At 42.9% G+C, this 20,759-nt stretch overlaps 1 long non-coding RNA gene across 1 annotated transcript; it reads right to left on the bottom strand.

The window, feature by feature from the left end:
- Positions 1–13,084: 13,084 nt before the first annotated feature.
- LOC148905643 (uncharacterized) lies at positions 13,085–20,212 on the bottom strand. Its single transcript, XR_016121648.1, has 2 exons — positions 20,169–20,212; positions 13,085–13,351 (listed from the first exon to the last, which is right to left on the bottom strand). It is a non-coding gene; the product is annotated as an uncharacterized LOC148905643 (long non-coding RNA).
- Positions 20,213–20,759: the final 547 nt, after the last annotated feature.

Here is a 20,759-nt window from a genome sequence, read left to right as displayed (position 1 = left end):
ACAAAACAAATAACAATCAATACTTTTATAATATTGCATAAAGATGATTAGGATTAGTAACGCATTTTATCGAATCAATTATATGAACATTTATATATACAGAATATATATGTACGTATGACGTGTATGTGTGGAATATGTGAATATAGATATTATGCGCATACATAAACATACGTATATACTCGTAAAGTGCACGCACTAAAACCGTGAACATTAAATAGTACTAATTAGTACTATTTCATACAGAATCCTTTGTTTTTCTATTGTTTAATTATCACTATTTAGTGCTAAAAGTTAGTATTTGTTTCACGGATTTGGTGTGAGCACTCTAACTTATTTGGAACTAAGTTGATGTGCAACAATGTACAAAACGCCAAATAAAATATGTTTGTCTGTCTATAAAAAGTTTATGCACTTATTTCAAGAAAGTTAGTCACCCGAAAAGCTATAAAGCTGAGGCCGACAAGGATTAGGGGTAGATTCATTTTACACGTTCAACCGCTCGATAACTGTTCATGGACTTGCGAATTTTTTACCGGTTATAGTCTCACCTCTTCTGAGCATCATCGAGCTGCAGTTTGTATTAAAAAAGCTTTGTATATATATGCTTCCTTGATATGAAAAGTTTCCCATGATGCTCTTATCAGTGATCTCAGCTTTCTAGCTTTTGGTGACTAACTGTATTGAAATAAGTGTATACATTTATCTCCGAAACGATAATTAATATAGATCTTAGACTTGCTCCAGTACTTCTCGGTCGAAGTTACCGGGAAGTACTCCAGCGAGAGAGATGGATGCCTGGGTTGGTGTGAAAGATTACTTTAATTATTCAACACGATGACACAACAAGGAAAAAGATTTAAAAATAATAATCAATGTCAAACCCTCCTTTGGGGTATTGGTATTTGTTATTGAATATAGGATACTTTTATCAAGTTAGCGTTATTTACCAAATGTCAAAAGTAGTACGTAGGAGGACTATTAGTCCTCCTACGTACTACTTTTGACATTTGGTAAACTACCACAATGTGCGTATTTTTGTCAGAATGCAATTTTCATATATCTTCTTCACTAGAAGCCGAGAAGCAATTTCATCTATACCAGCTTTATCTCAAGAGCAGGAACAGGACTTGCCTAGTTGTTCGAGCTTGTCTGATATAGCTTCTTGCGTTTGACGGGTAACGACTCGACTGACTTATTTCTGTTTCTTTCGATCATAGCTACGCGGACCTCCAAATATAGAACTATTAAAATGAACAAACCACTTCTATGTTTATACAGTGCTTGCTGAACTTTCCCATGGAAAGATGGCACGTGATTTTAATCATTGCGGCAGTCAACTCAATGTTAGTTTCATGCATTATCAAAACAATGTTTATTGAAGGAAATTGCTATTATTAAATGCTACTGGATTAGTAAAACCATATTTTGAAAATACAATGAAAGAGCTGCTAAGTAAAATAAAGTTAGTTCACTGATATATTTAGTTTGAAAGTTATTGTTGTTCGATTTTCATCTGCGTGTTCCGTTTACTGACAAAGCATGCTTTGTGTCACGCAATAGAATGAGTTAAAAAAGTATGTGATAAAATATGTCAATATTTCGCAATTGAAATGTGTTGGATATTACTATGATGTCTTTTTCTTGGTTTGCTCCCCTAGTTCTAGCAAAATTCAGCGATGGAATGATTGCAATTGAAATCATAGTCACGTCGGTGGAGGTAACGCAACAAGCTGTTTACGGTTGAAATATTGCGAAATAGAGATCGTAAAAAGACCTCAACGGAAAGCTAAAAATGATTTGCCCAGAGATTTTTCTTGTGAATCTGATAGAAATACATTAGATAATCCTCTGGGTGTAGGTTTTGAATAATTTGGTATCTCCGCACATAGTTTTTATAAGCAGTATTTTAAGGCCTTGATTTGCATTTTTAAACTTTGGAAAAAGTGTACACGGTAGAAAAATTATTTCGAATCTTAAATCGCCAAATATTCTAGAATAAATACAACGAAAAGCAAGAGGAATACCTATTCCTTCGGTAAAAAGTACCAACCGAAAAAATTGTTAAGTAGTTTAGCTGTAGGATGCGCTTATTTTCGTACTAAATTCCTTGACCTCGTCGGTCATTTTCCCCCTGCATTTGGGCGAAATCTATTTTCGTAAATTTCGTGGGGGAAAAATGTTTTTTTCAAAACTAACAACACCTCGATTTATTTTACACTAAGGGCTATCTAAAAACCAAATATGAGCGAAATCGATTTTTTGACTTGTGCCGATGTTTGGTCGATCCTTACAGAAAGTCGCTCTTAAACAGTTTCTAACGTCCAAAAAACACCAATATAAGAGAGTCTAACGGCTAAAAAAACACCAATTTTTGCCCTAGCGCCCTTGGTATAAGTATTAAATGTTAGCTGGAGATAAACACGGTTGTGCATCTGGGCTGTGCAATACTTGTGTTTCGCGATTTCCCTTGAAGCAATGAGTCAGTAACACATGGATGTCCTTTGCATGGAATGCGCTCGCGTTTGTTATTCTTGCTGTAAGTCATAAAGGTGCTGCATACAAATTAAATTAAACTTACCAACTCTTCTCGGGTTCACTAGCATCAATGCAATGAAGGTAGCAATGTAGTCTTTAACATGTTTGGCTTAGCGAAATACCTCAATTTACAAAGGAATTCAGTGTATTTATGTGCCAATATTCCTTATCTGTCAAACAACACTGCTTTGTTGTCAGTCGATCAATATTCTTGGAAATGAATGAAGAAATACTTGTTATGGGTGAAAGGTCAGACGCCTAATTGTGGTGGTCTGGAGATGGTACCAATTATTGTACTAAAAACATTTTCAGTCCGTCCCAACGGTGTCCTTATTAACGGGGTTCCACTGTATGAACAACACATCGAACACACTGAATTCACATGTGGCGACCGCAGAAAAGGTAAATCTTATCCAGTTGACGAATCGTTTGGATAACGGCATCGAATAATATAAACTAAATATTTGTGCGGTAATCTTCTGACTAGGACTAGCTGTGGTAGCTAATGCGCTGTCTTTTATACTTCTCCCGTAGAGGAGTTCAAAGGAGACTCTGCTCGCAGGGTAAGATGAACTTTGATAGGTCCATATTTCGTAGAATATATTTAAACTTGGCTGAATCGAGAAGGAGATCGGGCGCAGCGAGTTCGCATGGGCGGAGATTGAAGTTGAAAAATCGTTCTGTGGGCTAACATGGACATTTTTCCCCTTTGCTTCTTAGAACACCCAGTATCGAGGTGGGAATTTATGGGTAAGCCCGTGTAGTGCCAAATATGCAATGTTTTTCAAATTTTAATGCCGTGTTTTGCTTCTAGCGAAAGCTTATCTTAGGAAACAATAACTTTAATCCATAGAAAGGTCTTTTTGAAAAGATCTGAACAGATTATACGAATAGGTCTTTCATCAATTTCTCAAACTTGTTTCGCCCGGTATATATACTTGACGTAATATTATAGTCGCTTTTTCACAATTATTGTATCTACATTACATTTATTAATCAAATTTATAATAAAATACAATTAAGATGTAAAAAATAATCGTATAATATATACTCTGATTTGTTAGTAGATGTTTCTGAACACTGACTGGACGGATAGATGTGTTTTGTTTCGCCGGGTACATATACTTGACGTGATATTATCGCTCATTCACAATCATCTTATGTACATGTTCATATCTATAAAATTGAATTTAATGATATGATACACTTAAGAAATAAAACAACAGCCGTATGATATATAAACTGATTTGTGAGTAGAAGTTAAAGTTTATATATATATGATTATTCGCTCTCATAATTTAATCGAGAGTTCCGTCCGTCCGTCCGTCCGTCCGTCCGTCCGGGCGTGTACACAAGCATTCCGATTGGCTGGTTAGATTTTTTTTTTTTGGCGGGAATGTCGACGCGTTGCAACATCCGGGTACACATAAAGGTAAATCCGGCTAATTAAACTTTTGTAAAAAAACGTCTTACACACGTATAGAAATACCGAAAGATAACAACACAATTTTTTATTCAAGCTTATATTTATATTTACTCTATTTACGATGGAACCCCTTCCCGAAATCGATATGTCGAAATAAAGCTCAGAGGAAAATGAAGCCAAAAAAGAAAGGCCAGAAGTAAAAGAGTTTTTTTCGAAAGAAGAAAAACTCTGGTGGCGTGAAAAAGGAAGGCAAAGACGAAGGACTCACCAAAGAAAAGCGGCAAGCAGAGAGAGAGATAGAGAACGAAAATCCAGGCGGGACTTTGATTATAAACAAGGAGAACATGATCGTGAAAGAAAAAGGAATATGAGGCAAAACTTGGCGGATGAACAAAGAGAAAATGAACGTGAAATACAAAGGAAATTGAGTCAAAACTTCACGAATGAACAAAGAGAAAAGAGCGTGAAAGACAGCAGCAGTAAGGGGGACTCGCGATTGATGCCGTATATTTGCGGGTTTTACCCGGGAAATTACGAACGCGGGTACAGCAGATTTACGGAAATTCCGCGAAAAGTCCCTTACTGCTGCTCTGTTGGGTACTGCAAACGAAGTATAAAATACGTCATATATAATGGATACCATCAAAAGTATCAAGAACAAGACTGTGCGCAAACTTAGAACCCAGGTTCTGGACAGGTTAGACGCAGACTTTGCCTTTACGACATTTATGGAAGGTAATACGGATGAGACTATGACGCAGGAAAGAGCAGAACAGATAATCGACCTAATGCCCGAGGGTAATTACCGTTTGGAGTTGACCTTTATAAAGTATCTGGACGGGGAATGGATTATTGAAAGGGGCCGCAATCCCATTAGAGCGTCTGGTAAAAAGAACCTGTTCGTCTTAAGTAAGGCTACCAACCCGGGAGCATTAGAAGGAATTGACATGTTATTCTATGAGGTTGCTTACCCTGTTACAGTGGTAATTTACGGGGCGTATGAAATGCCCACGCCAGATGAAAAGAAGTTACAACCAATGCGACATCCTGGTAACTGTGTTGGTAAGCTAGTCCGGGAATTCTTTGAAGATGCTTCCCGTGGTGGTAAGTTAACCTTAAAGCGCCGAGAAGCCATTCGAAAGTGGGAGCATTCTACCCGCAAGACTGGAGGAACCATAGCCAATATTAAGAAGTTGGAAGTGGCATTAGAGCGGCGTATACACGTTAAAGATATCACAGACGGGTTTATTTACTCTGGGACTCACAAATATGGAGGTAGAGGAGCTCCTATTGTTATCTACCAACATAATGGGCACGCTTGGCGGGAACTAAGGTTTCCTAAGAAGGTTAAGACCTCAGTCTACAAAGTATCTCCGTTAGCAGACTTGGTTCATGAGAATTCCATCTGGTTAATGGACGCAGAAGGTAAGCAATTTATGACACAAGACGGTACTTTGTATAGACCCGAAATGGAACAGCTGAAGATAGACAGCGTTTGTGAAGACCTGGGTGAAGATTTTCCCGAAGTATTAAGTTCTCGTTCCCTGGACTTCTTAGCCGCAAAGAAGCGTAATGGCTGGAAGCCGACTCCTAGCGACCTTCCAATTCCAAAAGCCTGCATAGAACATGGTCACGGAGGTCTTTGGAATATGGAATACGACGAGGACGAGTATGTCTCGCTGGATATGAAACATTGTTACCCTGCGTCTTTCAAAGGCCTAGGAGATTGTAAAGAGTATTATGACCGTTACGGACATCCGGGCAGCCAATTCTTTAGGGTAGCTTTGGATGGTACGTACGATGCCCCAGCGACAGGATTCGTTAGATTGACCAGCTGGAAGCTAAAGGAGGGATTACATCCCATAATTTACGCGTGGTATGGGAAGCATCTGCAAGAAAAGGAATGGATCCCTGTGCCGCTATTAAAGTTCCTTGAAGAACGGAAACTCCTTACGTACGCTGCTCATGAGGCAATATTATGTCGTCGGGAGTTTACCAAATGGCTGCCAGAAGACAATGCTACCGCCCGCATAGTTATTGGTAAGTTCACTCAGGGCGCAAAGGAAGGGGAGAAGCACATGCAACGCCGCTTAATCACAGATAAAGGAGAATTAAGCTTCCTCGTGCAACGAGCTCACGACCAAGGTTCAATGGTGTCAGTAGAGAAGTGGGATCATTTCACAGATTCCCTGCAACAATGGAATGCCTTGTGTTACTATCAAGACCACAGACCGCAGTATTACCATCTGCGTGCTAGCATGTTAGCTTACGCCCACATTAATCTCTTAGCGATGTTGCTGCGGTTTGACAAGGAAGACATTCCAAGAGTAGCTACTGACTCTTTGTACGTCAAACCTGCAGTGCTTGAAAAGGTGCAAGAGTTCTACACCGACGACGAATTAGCAGAAAGCGGGCAATGGAGGGTCAAGGACGAAGAGATAAAGGCCTGGCGAGCAAGAGTAACCTACGACGGTAATCATACTAAAGGAACGGTAACCCCGACTGAGGAACCATTACCAAGTGTCACAGACCCCATTTCTTACCACCGCTTCTCTTATCTTTACGGAACAGGAGGCAGTGGTAAGACTACCAGAGTCCTGCAACTATTCCCTAAAGTAACCGTATTAACTCCTACACATCGTTTAGAACGCGAACTCGCCGCTAAGGGCTTTGAAGCACAAACTTACCATAGTTTCTTTCGTTGGAATGGCACTAAATGGGTCCCAGAAGCTATTCATGATATTCCTCCTGTGATCTTATGGGATGAAATCTGTACTGTGCCCTTAGAAATCCTAAAAGAGTTCGTAGACTTCCTAAAAGGTAAGTGCCAGGTAATCTTCGCAGGAGATCCTTGCCAGCCACCCCCAATAGCAGGGGAAATGCCCCACGAATGGTTAAAAGGAATGGTAGATTACGCAGAGGAAATTAACACCGATTACCGTAGCAAGGATCAAGTAAGGAACCTCAAAGCGGAACTAAGGGGCCTTACAGACGCTCAGCAATGTAAAGTACTCCGTAAGAGAGTACGAGCCAAGTCCTATGAGGAATTCATACAGGCCTGGAACCCCAAAGATGTTGTCTTAAGTAGTAAGCGTGCTTCTCAGGCCCGTATTCAAAAAGATCTGTTAAATATTCACCGCGAAAGATTCCCCACTAATCTCGTACCCGCTTGCTATAAGCCCCGAGATACCAGAATGCAGAAAAGAGACGCACGGGTACCTGGCACTGACATTACTTTAGAGAACGCAGTTACCCACGATAAAGCCTGGGTGCTAATGAAAGACGTAGAAAGGATTACTTCCCACCCCGATTGGAGACTTGGTTACTGCATGACGGTACATAGTGCCCAGGGATTAACCGTAAAAGAAACGATGTGGATCATAGACCAGCGTTTGTGTTGGAGTAACTTAATGTACACCGCCGTAAGCCGCGTAGAATACGCCAAGCAATTGAAAAGAGCTTGGGGTCCGCAACTGCGTTACGATAAGACCCCAGAAGACGTAGCCAAAGAGAACATTACGAAGAAACTCCTTCGCTACAAGCGCCACGACGAAGAAAAAAATATGACGTTCGACCTATGCGTGGACGACGTCTATAAGAAAGGGGCAAGGTGTGCCAAATGTAACATACCTCTACTATGGAGGTTTGACCCGAATGACGATCAGCAGTTCTCCGTGGATCGTATAAATAATGAACGCGGGCATTGCAGAGGCAACGTAAGACTGACATGCCTAGAGTGCAATCGGGCGCGTGGAGCTGCGCTACTCTGAGTCTTTGGGGACTATGAGCAGCTCTTCCATGACAAATCCACGACTTGGGCCATTTAGGTAATACAACACGGGTTGCCCTTCCTTGGTGACGGACTTTGAAATCTCATACGTTTCCAAAGACCAGTTAGGATCCGTGGCTCTCTTACTGCCACCTTCGAGTTCCCCCGGCTGATAGAGGTATCTGACCACTATGTTGCGGGGTAGCTTTTTTTCCTTCAGTCCGACCGCCCTCGAACTTCTGACGTAGGACTTGTGTTCCACGTGTTTCTTTTTTATGGCATCTCTGGGTTTTATTCCCGTAGCCCTGGCCGCCTCGTTGGTCAAAGCCGCGATGACCTGGGGGAGCCTCTGAGTCCATTCCCTGTTGCGTTTGGAGGGATCTTCCAGCTCTTTCCAATACTGGTACCCAAAGAGACGCTCGGCCAAGGTTTTATTAAATCTTTCGACGATGCTTTGACCCCTGTGGTACTCAGCTTCGGCTCTCCTAATTTTAGTGCTGTGGTCTTTCAGGGTCTTAGTAACCACGCCCATGAACTCTGTCCCCGCATCCACTTGCAGCAGCTTAGGCCATTTCAAGACGCGCTTATAAATCCTACCTAGGGCTTCTGCGACTTCCCCAGAATCCTTGCTGGTTATGGGTTCGGCGTCCTTGTATCTGCTTGCGATATCAACTACGGTCAAAGCCTACCTATAGGTCTTCTTTCTCACCTTGTCGTGCGGTAAGAAGAGCAAATCCGCCTGATGAACTTCATTGGGGGCATTTACGGTAAAGCTGGGCCTGGGAATGTACTTAGGCACGGGAAGATAAACCTGCCAGAGGGTTTGTTTTCTTAGCCAGTTCTTAGCCGTTTCATCTGATACCCTGGCCGCGGTCGCGAGTTTTTTAATAGCCGACGCTCCTTTCCAATAGCCTTCAGGCCCATAGTAAATCCTTTTAAGTTTGTCCTCAGTTCGGCCCATTATATGAATAGAATCGCGCTTCGCTTGATTCAAGCGAAGGATAAAACAAGATTGATCTTACGTCCATTAAAATCCACCGTCTTTCCGTCCACTTTAATGGTGATGTTTATGCTTTCCACCAAATTAGACAAGTCATAGCTCAAAGAAATGGGGGTGTATTCTACCAGGTCAAATGGATTACCTTTGGGTAGAAACTTGGACATAAGAGAAGACTTTTCTCCATTGTTGTAACTATGGATCAAGTCGCAATAGACTTCGTAAGAGGATGCGACTTTCCATTTCACATCATATGTACTGCCGTTATTTATCGTGGTACTAGTAAGACCCAGGAGTTCTACCAATGAACTGTCCTTCAAATTAGCGCTTCCATTATTTTTCTTAAATGTCATTTCATGGGGTAATCCTGTGGTAAGAGTATATCCATGCTTTGCTAGCTCCTTAGCCAGTGTTATAGGTGTGTATTGGGAATCTGGTATTTTTGGTTTGGCGGCATTGTCAACGACAAAGCCATCAATTAAATTATACCAAGAATTGTACAAAGAGCAACTAACCAACCGAACCCTTTCCGCGCGGATGGGAGGATTCAGATAAGTGGTAAAGTCATTCTTGTCGCTTTCCAAAAAGACGATCATTATATTAGATACGCCAAGGCCACGCCTCCTGCCAGCCCTGCGACTCCTACGAAGACCAACTCACTATTTTTTTGTTTCTTAGAAGGCTGGTAGTAATTCTTAAAGTCAGGCTTCTTTAACACCACTGTTGGGTGCGCCTGCGAATAAAGTTTGAAGGCGTAGTCTGTGTTTTCGAAGTTCTTATCCGCCTGCATTTTGTCTTGGTAATTCTTATCCAACCAATCCCTGTAGGCTTGTCTTTTTTTATTCCAAGCCGCCACGTCCCGCTGATATTTCTCCAGCGCTAAGTCGTGCCTTTTTCTTTCGGCGTTAGATTCTGCGTTTTTATCACCGCTAACTAATTTATCCAGATATCTACCGCCATAATTAGCTCCTGTAAATGCTAAAGCTGCAATAACTCCACCTGCGACTAAGCTAACCATTATATGTTAGGCAGGTACTTTTCCTTTCGTAGGTAATTCTTTGCCATGATAGCCCCGCCTACGGCAGCGGTCATTTTAGCGAAATTAGCGAAGCTCTTGCTTGGGTCTTCAGTAAAGTCTTCTTTGAGCACTTTCTTACCTACCCAACCAATACCCGCAACGATGGAAGTAATGATAGCTGCTTCTTCAACAGTTTTCAACAACGCGGTCGACATTATATTACAAAGCGAGAAGGTCATTCCATTTCAGGGATTTTGTTTTTTCTGACCTCCACAGGTGCGTGATATGTTGGGGCCTCCCACTTTACTTCTGGCTTCATATTCCGCCATTGTAAGTAAAAGCTGCCTGCTGCTATAGCAATTCCTAACGCGCCGATGACATAGCCGGGATTCCAAAAGGATTCGCTTTCGTCCTCCACCTTTTCTTCTTTTTTGGCTTTGTTCTTCCTGTTCATCTCCGCGAGCTTCTTTCCCGCGGCAACTCTGCCTGCAGATTTAGGCTTGGTAATCTTCTGCTCCTCCTGAGGTTGTTCTTCGGTGCCACTCATCTTATATCTAAGGACTTGAAGGACTTGATAATAACTTGACGGCGACTTGACAATGACTTAAGGATGACTTGATTAAGTACTTAAGGACGACTTGGCAATGACTTGACTAAGTACTTGAGAATGACTTAAGACGACTTGACTAAGTACTTGACAATGACTTGACTAAGTACTTAAGACGACTTGACAATGACTTGACTAAGTACTTAAGGATGACTTGACTAAGTACTTGACAATGACTTGACTAAGTACTTGACTAAGTACTTAAGACGACTTAAGGACGACTTGACTAAGTACTTGAGGCGACTTGATCATCAGCAAGTGCTGCCTGGAAGACCTTTTCGACTTCTCTATCCTTCTTGAAGTCCTTCCAAGATGTTCCGAAGGAACCTAGTACCTCCTTCAAGTTGACGTGCTGAGCTACGTGAAGTGCCGCAGAGGCTACTGCCATTAACTTACCGCACTTCAAAGACAACCACCCGCAGGTTATTTTAAGTTCTTGGGATATGACATAGTCCTCACTTATGTCCTTCCGCAGTTGCTCCACATCGTCTATGGGCAGTGCAAGTCCAAGCAATTTAGTCGCAAGTCGGATAGCGGAGTCTGCGACGGCGTCCGTGGTCTTACTTGCAAGGGCAGCCTCGTACCTCTTATGGAACTTTTTGACTTCCTCTTCTGACAACTTGTTAACTTGCTCATGGGTAAGTTCCTTGCCTATCATTTCTTTACACTTCCCCAAAGACACAAGGATGTTGAGTTGTTCCTTGAGGTTACTTTCGTCTAACTGTGTGGGGACTTCATCTAAGAGCTGCTCAATCTCCATATACATTAGGAGTTAAAGATCTGAGATCTTTATTGAATACGGAAACCTCAAAGAGAAGGTCATCTTGGAATGTTGGTGCGTCTTTAAATGCCGCATGTATTCATGCAACTGTTCCTTGGATATCTCACCGCCGTAGTCGCTTAAGATGGTTTCCAGGTCAGACTTACTGGGTGTATAAAATACGACCAGGGAGCCTATGTTTTCCCTGAAGGGTTTAGAGACACTGGTAAGCTGCTGCGAGAGCAACCAAACACTAATATTGTCATGTCTGCCGCTGAAAGCGAGCTTCACTAATTCGGAGGTGCGCTTTTTTACGTCGTCTCCACAGGCAATGTCATCCAGTATGAGTAAAGTCTGTGTATCTTTAGGGAATTGTTTGTGCCAGAACTTCAAATGGCTGGATAACTCATTAGGGTCTAAAATATCTACGAAGAAGTCGTCATCTTTCACTCCTATGCCTTCCCAGGTGCGGTTATTCACGTAGGTGGGGCATAATAACACTATGTAGTCGAAGCGGTATCTAAAGGGCCCTAATAGCTGCTCCACGATGAACTGGGTCTTTCCGCAGCCGGTGGGTCCTACTATCAGAGCATTACAAGGCATGTGATCTGGATTCATATATAGATGGAACCAGTGGAAGCAGTAAGAAGAATGACCGCCGACGCAAAGGATAAAAAAAACACCATAGAAATACAAAGGGAAGAAATAGATCGGTTAAAAGAGCGTGTGCAGGAATTGTATGATGAAATGTGTAGTCTGAAGCGTGCAGAACGGTTTGGTGCGCTTTTGACAATAGTGGGTTGGGCTACGGAGTCCGTTAAGGACTTCATTCAATATCCTCTATAGAATGTTAACGATAAGGAACCTCGAAATGAATTAGGTCCATCGCGCAATGGCATCCTTAGGCGACTTCATCGTCGTTGCTGGCGTAGCATTTCCGCCTTCTGTAGCAGCGCATCTTTCATACGCATTTCAGCATAGCAACTGAAAGTACGTGCTTGTGATGGATCGTATAAGCACTGCCACAAGTGTTGTTCCTTCCTGACGCAGCCACACTTATTGCAAGTGTCGTTCCAGTAGTTTACGTTCTCCCAGGCGACCTTTTCAAATGTGACGTCGAAGTTCACAAAGAGGTCGTCTATTTCTTTTTTCTGGTTGTTTAATTGCCTTACCGTGTCGACTGGACAACAACGTTCTGCTACGTCGCCATGCTCTTCGCAGACGACTTCTGAAAGGTCGTATCGTTTACATCTGTATTTGTGCCAGGCATCTTCAAAGGATGCGTTGCAGCTTTTGCAAAGAGATTTGAGGCAGACTCTGTGTTCCATGTGGTATGCTAGTGCTTGAGGAGAGCTTAGTACCTTGTAGCATTCTTCGCAAGTAAGGTTGTGTGCGTTGTTTCGGCGACAGACTTTGTTTTTGACGTGGTAGGAACAAGCTTGCGCGGTAGCAAAGGTCTTATTGCAATGTTCGCATGTCGTTTCTGTCGCGCGTTGCTTAAAGCAGACCTTGTTTTTGACGTGGTAGGAACGAGCTTGGCTGGTCGTAAAGGTCTTATTGCAATGTTCGCATGTCGTTGCTGCGCGTTGCTTAAAGCAGACCTTGTTTTCGGTGTGATAGTTAAGTCGCTGTAAGGAACTGAATCGTTTGTTGCAATCGTTGCACGTCATTATAGTAGGGTGTTCTTTATGCCTTATTAATGATCCTACTTCGTTGTTGCTGATAGGGTAGGGTCTCTTAAGGCCTTTAGTTTTAATGATTGGTTATTATTCTCTTAATGTTTTGAATGTTATTAGGCTAATATTCTTAGGGCCTTTAGTTTTAATGATTGGTTATTATTCTCTTAATGTTTTGAATGTTATTAGGCTAATATTCTTAGGGCCTTTAGTTTTAATGATTGGTTATTATTCTTTTAATGATATCTTATTAACATTACTTAATATGATGAATAAAAAGAGGATAATATGAAGGACCCTAAAATAAGTCTTTACGTAACGTATCCTAAGAAAGAATAATAAGATATTATTAAGATCTCCTTACATCACCGATATACTACATCAAAGTTAAGGCGCAGGAGCCTGGGAGGAATTCTAGTTACCCTTTCAATATATGGACTGCATTACATGTGAACTACCTGCCGACTGCATAATTCGTGAGGAGAAAAAATACACCTGTCCTCATTGTAATAAGGTATTCCCCGAAGGATCCTTTGTTGGGCATTGGTGTCCCACAGATCCTAAAACACAAAGAACTTTAGTTTACAAAGAGGATCTGTAAGGTATGTATATGGAGCGACTGCAATACCGTCAAAAGACCATAAGCACCCTTTGCGGTAACTGCGGTCAAAAGCTGTCCACCCTCCAAGCCTTACAATATCACCGCGACAACAAAGTCTGTCTAAAGAACTGCTGCCGCCGCTGTGATGAGCCCTTCTTTGAAGAGAACTGGCATAAGTACCGCTGCCGCCGTTACCACCTAGAAGGTATTGCCTGCGAAACCCACGGTGACATAGCCGAACGCTGTTGTCCCCCTTGAAACCTCCCGGGCGCTGACAAAGCGTAAGAAGGAAATTGACCAAACCTTTGTAGGCTTTGACGACGTTGAGGGCGTTAAATGGGAGGACAGGGAACACTGGGAGGCTATTTGCGATCGCTGTGGCTGTCAACGGAGCGGACAACATATTTGGTGCTGTCTATACGACGGACCACGTCCTTTAGATCATTACCTGGCGGTACGAAAGGCTTGGAAAAATGAGAAAGATATATGATTCCTCAAATCGCAGCATTCGTAGGAGGCGTCTTAATTACCGTATCCGCTTACCACATAACAGAAAAAATGAGGTCCGCCGTAGCAGACCAATACTTAACCGCCCATGAGGATGACTTCTAATCGCACAGAGGATTAGCATCTACCTTCCTTTCAACGTCGAACTTCCATCGACCGCTGACCTTACCATAGCTGCGTATGTGTGTGAATTCCTCACCTTGAAGGACATACCGCACGCAGTCCGGTGCCCACAGTGTGCACTCTTTACCGTCGTGTTCCAAGACCAACCTTAAACGGCTAATGTCTTCGAACACAACATAATTTTTTATTCTGTATGAAATGCCTTGGACTAATTCACGCCAGTGTGTCTGTTCAACTATCATTATATCTATGAAATATTCTTTGGTGAGTCCTTAACGCCTCCTGCGTCTTAAAAGCCTTAATGCACCAAGGACAAGGTACGCGAATGCCTTCCGCGTAATGGTCGATCTCCCTACATATAAGGTCGTAATCATTGCACACCATAGTTAGGTAACCATTTGCTTCGTATTGTGCGAGTAATGCCTCTTGTTTTGAGGATAATACGCCGTTACCCTTAGGTGTCCTTCAACTCCAAGCATAACCCATTATATTTTTTATGTGCATTGAGAACTAAGATGTCAGGCTGACCTGCCTGGTAACCTTTCTGCCAACATACTATTCTTTTGCTAGCTGAGTCCTGTAGTTCTCCAAGACCTGGTGCCAGCAGTAGGATAGGGTGGAATCGACGTATGTAGTTTACGACCTTCTTATGCAGGTCAAATTCATTTTCTATTTTGAATATTAACTTATTAGGACTGTCAAAGCGCCGCTCTATTTCATACTTACCTGTTTTCCTGAGGGTAGGGAGAACATCGCCTAACACCCATTTTCTGAACTCCTTAGCTACGGACTTTTCAGATCCGAATATTAACTCATAAAGACCCATTTCAGTGATGTAAACGGTATGTGGTTGCGCATTAAGGGTGTCAGTCAGATTGACACCCTTTATAGACCCCAAAGTTACCTTGTTTTCCTCTGAGACGTGTGCTCTAGCTGCGTCCCTAGAGTTAACGTAACCCAACGCCAAAGCCACCTCCTTCGCTTTGAAATAAAGTTTATCGCCTTGCACTATGCATTGCAGTTTGGTGTTGTTGTTTTTGAATACGCGAAGCATTATATACGTAAGAGATATTTTTTTGGTTAAGGAAGCGCATTAATATGCAATGCTCTTTAGCTGATTCATTTCTACAGTCAGTTGCGCGTCAGAGACAACGAAGACGTATGCGTTGATCTTGTCTGAGTCACTTGCGCTAGTGTTTGGGTCACGCTTGATTTCCAGGGTAATGCCGTCCTGGGTATTTACCAGACGCAATCCCTGCCCATGTAAATCCTCGTCGTTGGTGGTTCGCATGTCAATCCACAATGCATACTTATCGGTAAAGAACTCGCCGGGTGCAACTTGATCCCCAAACTTTCTTTTTATTTCCCTGTAGATGTCTGAGGGCTTCATTCCCTGCGAATACACCTTATTTGGAACTCCATTGATGCTAATCCCGACGTTGGTGATGTTGGGGTTATGAAAGGCTTCAGAGTCGCGCTTACCGGCTTCATAAGGTTTGATAAATACCAACATCAGCCCTGTAAGACTACGACGTGGTAAATTAATGCTCTGAGTAATTACCGCGTCTGTCTTATCCAGGAAACTAAAGGTTTTGTACATTACCGCGTGGTCGTACAAGAAAGCCTTTCCGGAGCTGTATTCCATGCCAGCGCTGCGTGCTAAATCTTCGGAATGTATGGTTTCATACTGCAATTCCAGGTTGGTAATGGCATATGGAGGAATACTTCCCGACAACGCAGTGCTTAACCCGCCAATGATGTTAGTTATGTTGGCTAAGGTCACTTCAAACTGCAACTCACTCAACTGTCTAGGATAATAAACTCCGTGGCTGGTAATAGCCTCAAAGTCCAATGGTATTACGTATTTAGTACCATAGGCTGTCTTAATGGCCTTTGCATCTGCCACTGCGGTTTCTCCGCTGCCGTCAGTAGGTTGTGTCTTGGTAGGAGTCCTAACCTTACGTAAGATTGCTGCTACCAATACCCTGCTCTATCTTTTGTGCCCTTTCGAATGCAGTCAACCACAGATCTTTGTAAGGTGGTGTATAGGTCATAGTTGTTTAAGTCTAAGAGGGATTCCCCGGCAAACTTTACTCGCATCTTTGAGACGATGTTGCGACCAAGGTTGTTAACGATAATCCTTTCATCTGCGACGGTAGGTTGCACCGTCAAATCAAACCTTAAAGCTAAGGTGCCAGGAACTAAGACTAGGTTATCTGTTAGTCGAGGCACACCTACGTACAGCGTTTCTCCAGGTCTAGCGCTGCTGGGGGTAAAGGTGACTCGGTGAAAGGTGCGTTCTGCTTTCAGTCCGCCAACCTGCTTAGGTAATATATTGGGGTTTAACTTTGAGCTTATCATATATAATGGAAGTAGAAGGAACAGATTTTGATCCCACCACTGAAGAAGGTCAAGTCGATATTAACGACGAAGAATATGAAACCCTGCTTCCTGATGACAATGTAGACCCCCGAGGCCTTTTTGATAAATTGCTGAGCAAGTATGGCGTCAGGGCCCGCGATGCTATGCGTTCCTTGAGAGATAAATTTAGGTCTAAGAACCCCCACACGCCTATTCCAGAATACTTACAAATGGAATCCCTTGGCGTGCGGTCGGACTTAACAGCGGACCTCCTCAATGACCTAAGAGAGCGATACCCAAACATAAACCTGGCTACTTTGGACTTCCAAACAGGAGACAAAGGGCAGGTTCAAGTTAGAGAATCGGGTAGGGAAAAATGGCACAACCTGTATCAAAGGAGAAATACCAGCCTGCTTAACAACCAGCTTCCAAAAGGAGTCACAAATGCGCTTGGAACGCCCAACTTGACGATGCTAAGCACTTTGACTCAAGAGGAAACAAAAGTTGCTCAAAGGACCTTTATTAGAGGTATTTCGAAGCCTGGCTACAAAGATGCCCTCAGATCCGCAATCAGACTGCAAGAGGAGCGCCAGGAAAAACTCAACCAATTAGAGACCGTCAAAGAGGAAAAAAGCAAACAACTTGAAGAACTTCCAAAAGATAGCGACGCGACTGGAGGCTTGGTGAGCTTCTTGCAAAAGGTAAAAGCTGAAAAGGAAGCACTTCAAAAGGAAATGCAGGAAAATAAGGTAACCATCAACGACCTTAGGCGACAACTCGACGAAGCAACCAAGAAAGGGGGTAATGTCGATAGTCACTTTAATGCCGTCCAGGAGGAAAACCAAGCATTGCAGGGGCGTATAGAAGAATTAGAAGACGAATTCATGAAACAAAGTAGGTTAACAACTGAAAGCCATGTCGCCGAAATTGCAGACTTTAGAGCTAGGCTTTCTAAGCTGTTGGAAGAAAAAAGCGCCGCAAGAAATCAGCTAAGGGCTGCTTTGAATGAATCGGCGGGAAAAGACGCAGAACTACAGCGTCTGGGAAAAGAATTGATGGAGTCTGTTGACAGAGAAAGGCAAGTAATGGCGGACAAGGCAGTGGCGGAGGAACGAATACGACAACTTCAACAGGCCGTCGAAGACCTGGAGGGGCAAATAGAGCGGCAGCAGGAAGTAGTTGCGGACCAAAATCGTCCCGAAGAGGAAAGGGAAGCTGCCCAAAAGGAAGTAGAAACCCTTCAGGAGCGCCTTGCGGAATTACATACGCAAAAGGAAAACCTGGAAAGGGAGCTGGGGCTTACTACTAAGGAAAAGGTAAAAAGAGCTCTGGTAAAGTATGGTATTCCACTGGCATTCGCGGTCGCTATTTCAAGCGTAGTAGGAGTTATTATGACCGCGCTTAAGGCTACAGGCGCAGGCGTAAAAAAATTAGGCAATGGACTAACGGACTTGGGAAAAAAGATGGCAGCCGGTTTGCCTGGGCTGCTGGGTTCGGTCGTTTCCTTGGCACTTAGGGCCGGCGGAGAACTATTGAAGTTCGTGGGGAATAACGTTTGGATCTTGGTAGTAGCTATTGGCGTGGTACTCTTAAAGAAAATGAAGGGTTAATCTTATCCTTATGTATTACTGGGGGCTTATCATCGTCAAGCCTCCGAAGCGTCCTCGACGGGGGATAAGTAAAGATAGTATTCACACCGCCTTGATAATTTGGTATTAGCGGCAGCACGCTTATAGTAGAAATAGGCTTATGACTCCAAACTGCGTCGGTAATGCTACTACCTATACCAATGCTATTTATCCTTGCGTTGCTAAGTATCGACCCATCGCTGGTAGCATCATCGGGAAATATTTGTAACTTAGCATATTTACAATTAACTATCATATGAAACGTAACCGGCGTTAAAGTCTTCTAAGCTAATTTTGTTTGGCTCCATCGAAAAGTGAACAGCTCTTCTGCTGTTCGAAGAAGTCCGATAGGAAGGCAAAGGCTCGTTATTTTCATCAACGAGTCTAAACCCTACGTTCGCGGTAATTCCCGTGTTAATGCAAATGGTGCAAATAACTAACGCAGGTCCACCAACTTTAACCCACATTCCCATATCGAACCACTCATGTCCTTCGTACTCCTTCACGTCTAAATAGTGGACGTAGCGCATTTCACTTAAATGTGGATTCATATATTACAGGAAAAAAACAGGCTCCCTTCGTTTGAGGGGTAACAAGGTTATTTTTCTAAAGGCTTATTACCGTCAAGGTGCTTATGGTCTTGTGATTATAAGCCGCATCTCTTTGATCTTCTATGCTATTTACACAAACGCTCCCAGTATCATCTACACGCATTTGCAGCTTTACCTTCCCATGGCAATCAGTAACCATGTGTAAAGTCCAAACCGATAAATTCTCGGTGCTATTCGCTGGCGGCTCTACGGAGAAATGCGTAGGCTCCCTGTTATTATCTTTTACGCGCATGGGCTGCAGTATTCCATTGTCGTCGCAGAAACGAAATCCTACGTTGGCATGACTACTCGCGCCAATGCAAATACTACAAAGGATTAACTTCTTTCCCGAGTAGTTCAAATTCACGGACATCCCCGTGACATTAACCCAAGATGCCTGGGTGTATTTTTTCTCGCCTGTGTAAGTCGTATAAACACAATCTACTCCAGCCATGTAGGGGTTGTTCATCGCCATATATAATAGCTCAGACCAATGCTTGCAGCTGCTAAGCCGGCTTTTAGTAAGTTATGGTTATATTCCTCGGGTATAACCTTCTTTACTGGTTTCTTTGGCAGCACCTTTTTTAATGGTTTTTCTACCTCTTTTTTTGGTTTCTCTACGAAGTGAGGAATGCTCTTGGTCATGTCAGAGTTCACGTCATTCATCCCAAACTTCATATCCTTGGTAGCTCGCTGCAGCTTATTGTTATAACCCACAACGGAATTGGTGTTAATAACCAAATTACTTGGCATTAACCAACAACCAGGCGACAAAGCGTAATCCAGTCGCACTTTAGACTGCTGCACCGCTAATTGATATCTCTGCACCGACTTGGATATGTCGTTCTCTATTATTGCTGACTCAAATAAAGTTAGGAATTCTTCTTGCGTTTCCCGCGAAGCACCTTGGGATCCAACGATGGGGCTGCGGGTATTTACCTGCGCTCCTAAGATACAGTACACGAATGCTTCAATGCTGCGGTTAATCCTGGCTAGGTTTCTTAGACCTTTTCCTTTCATCAACACGAATGGATCCCAAGTGCCGAGGTAGTTCGATTGGATTCTGGTAATTAATGAATTATTACTCTTATCACCGCCCATATCACCGAACTCTAACTCATTACTTGGGTATTTTGATGTCCGTAGTCGGCTGGCTTCTCACCGTTGGCACCCCAAACGTAAACTATACCCAGCCCATGCGTCTTACCCTCTTTGTAACGAAAATCTTTTTGCTGTGGTTTGAACTCATTAATTAACCTTTCCAGGGCTGCGGCGTCATATCGATTATTCAATGGATTAAATGCCTTCTCTCCCGGTAAAGGTACATTAAGTTCCTTCAACAACCTCCTTACCGTAAAGGCAACGTGAAACCGCATAAATGAAATGTGGAACATGTCCGCGGCAACACCACAACCTTTAGTGGCAGCCCAGACAGCAAAGTTTAACTGCTGTGGCCAATATCGCATATTGGGTCCTGCTAACCATTCCCTGGCCTCTTTACCTGACGTATGCTTTAACATCGTATCCCCATAGATATTCCTTACTACTACGTCAAATGATTGCTTACCCACTGAAATCTTCAGGAACGTTACCATCGTTTCAAATTCGTTTACGCCACCTTCAGCATCGTAAAATGGGTAATCTTCCTTATTCATTAATAAATCCCTTGGAAAATTAGGCTGTACAACCGGTAAATGCTTCACCTGATCGACCAGCGTAGGTTTTAAATCCTCATTGCTGTACATTCTTTCACCGTTATAGTAAATCCCATCGGGTCTTCTTTCGAACTTACTAGCACCCGCATGTGGAAACCTTTTCCTAAATTCTCTCCAATTCCAGTAATTTTGGTTGTCGTGTATATCATTCCCAAAAGCGTCGTACATTATATATATAATGGATGTTATAGCATCAGCACCTCCGCTCTATCCTGATTTACCTAATGAATTGAATGCCGAGAACTTCCGTTTGAATAAGGTAAATCTAATCCTGGCTTACTTGGAAGGGCAAACGAAACACTATGAAAAAGTCCAAAAAAAGTACGTCAGAGCCCGAAGCATTTTACATAAAATCGCGATAACTTCCGGCTCCATGTCCGTGGCGTTAACAGGCACTGGCGTTGCTACTTCGCTTACTGGACCTGGGGTAATTGTTGGAGTTC

The sequence above is a fragment of the Actinia tenebrosa genome, unplaced genomic scaffold (assembly GCF_029948245.1).
Source record: "Actinia tenebrosa isolate PJP-AT-01 unplaced genomic scaffold, QUT_ActTen_1.0 PGA_scaffold7__59_contigs__length_16204524, whole genome shotgun sequence".
Lineage (NCBI taxonomy): Eukaryota > Metazoa > Cnidaria > Anthozoa > Actiniaria > Actiniidae > Actinia > Actinia tenebrosa.
This window is presented reverse-complemented; position numbering and strand designations above follow the sequence as displayed.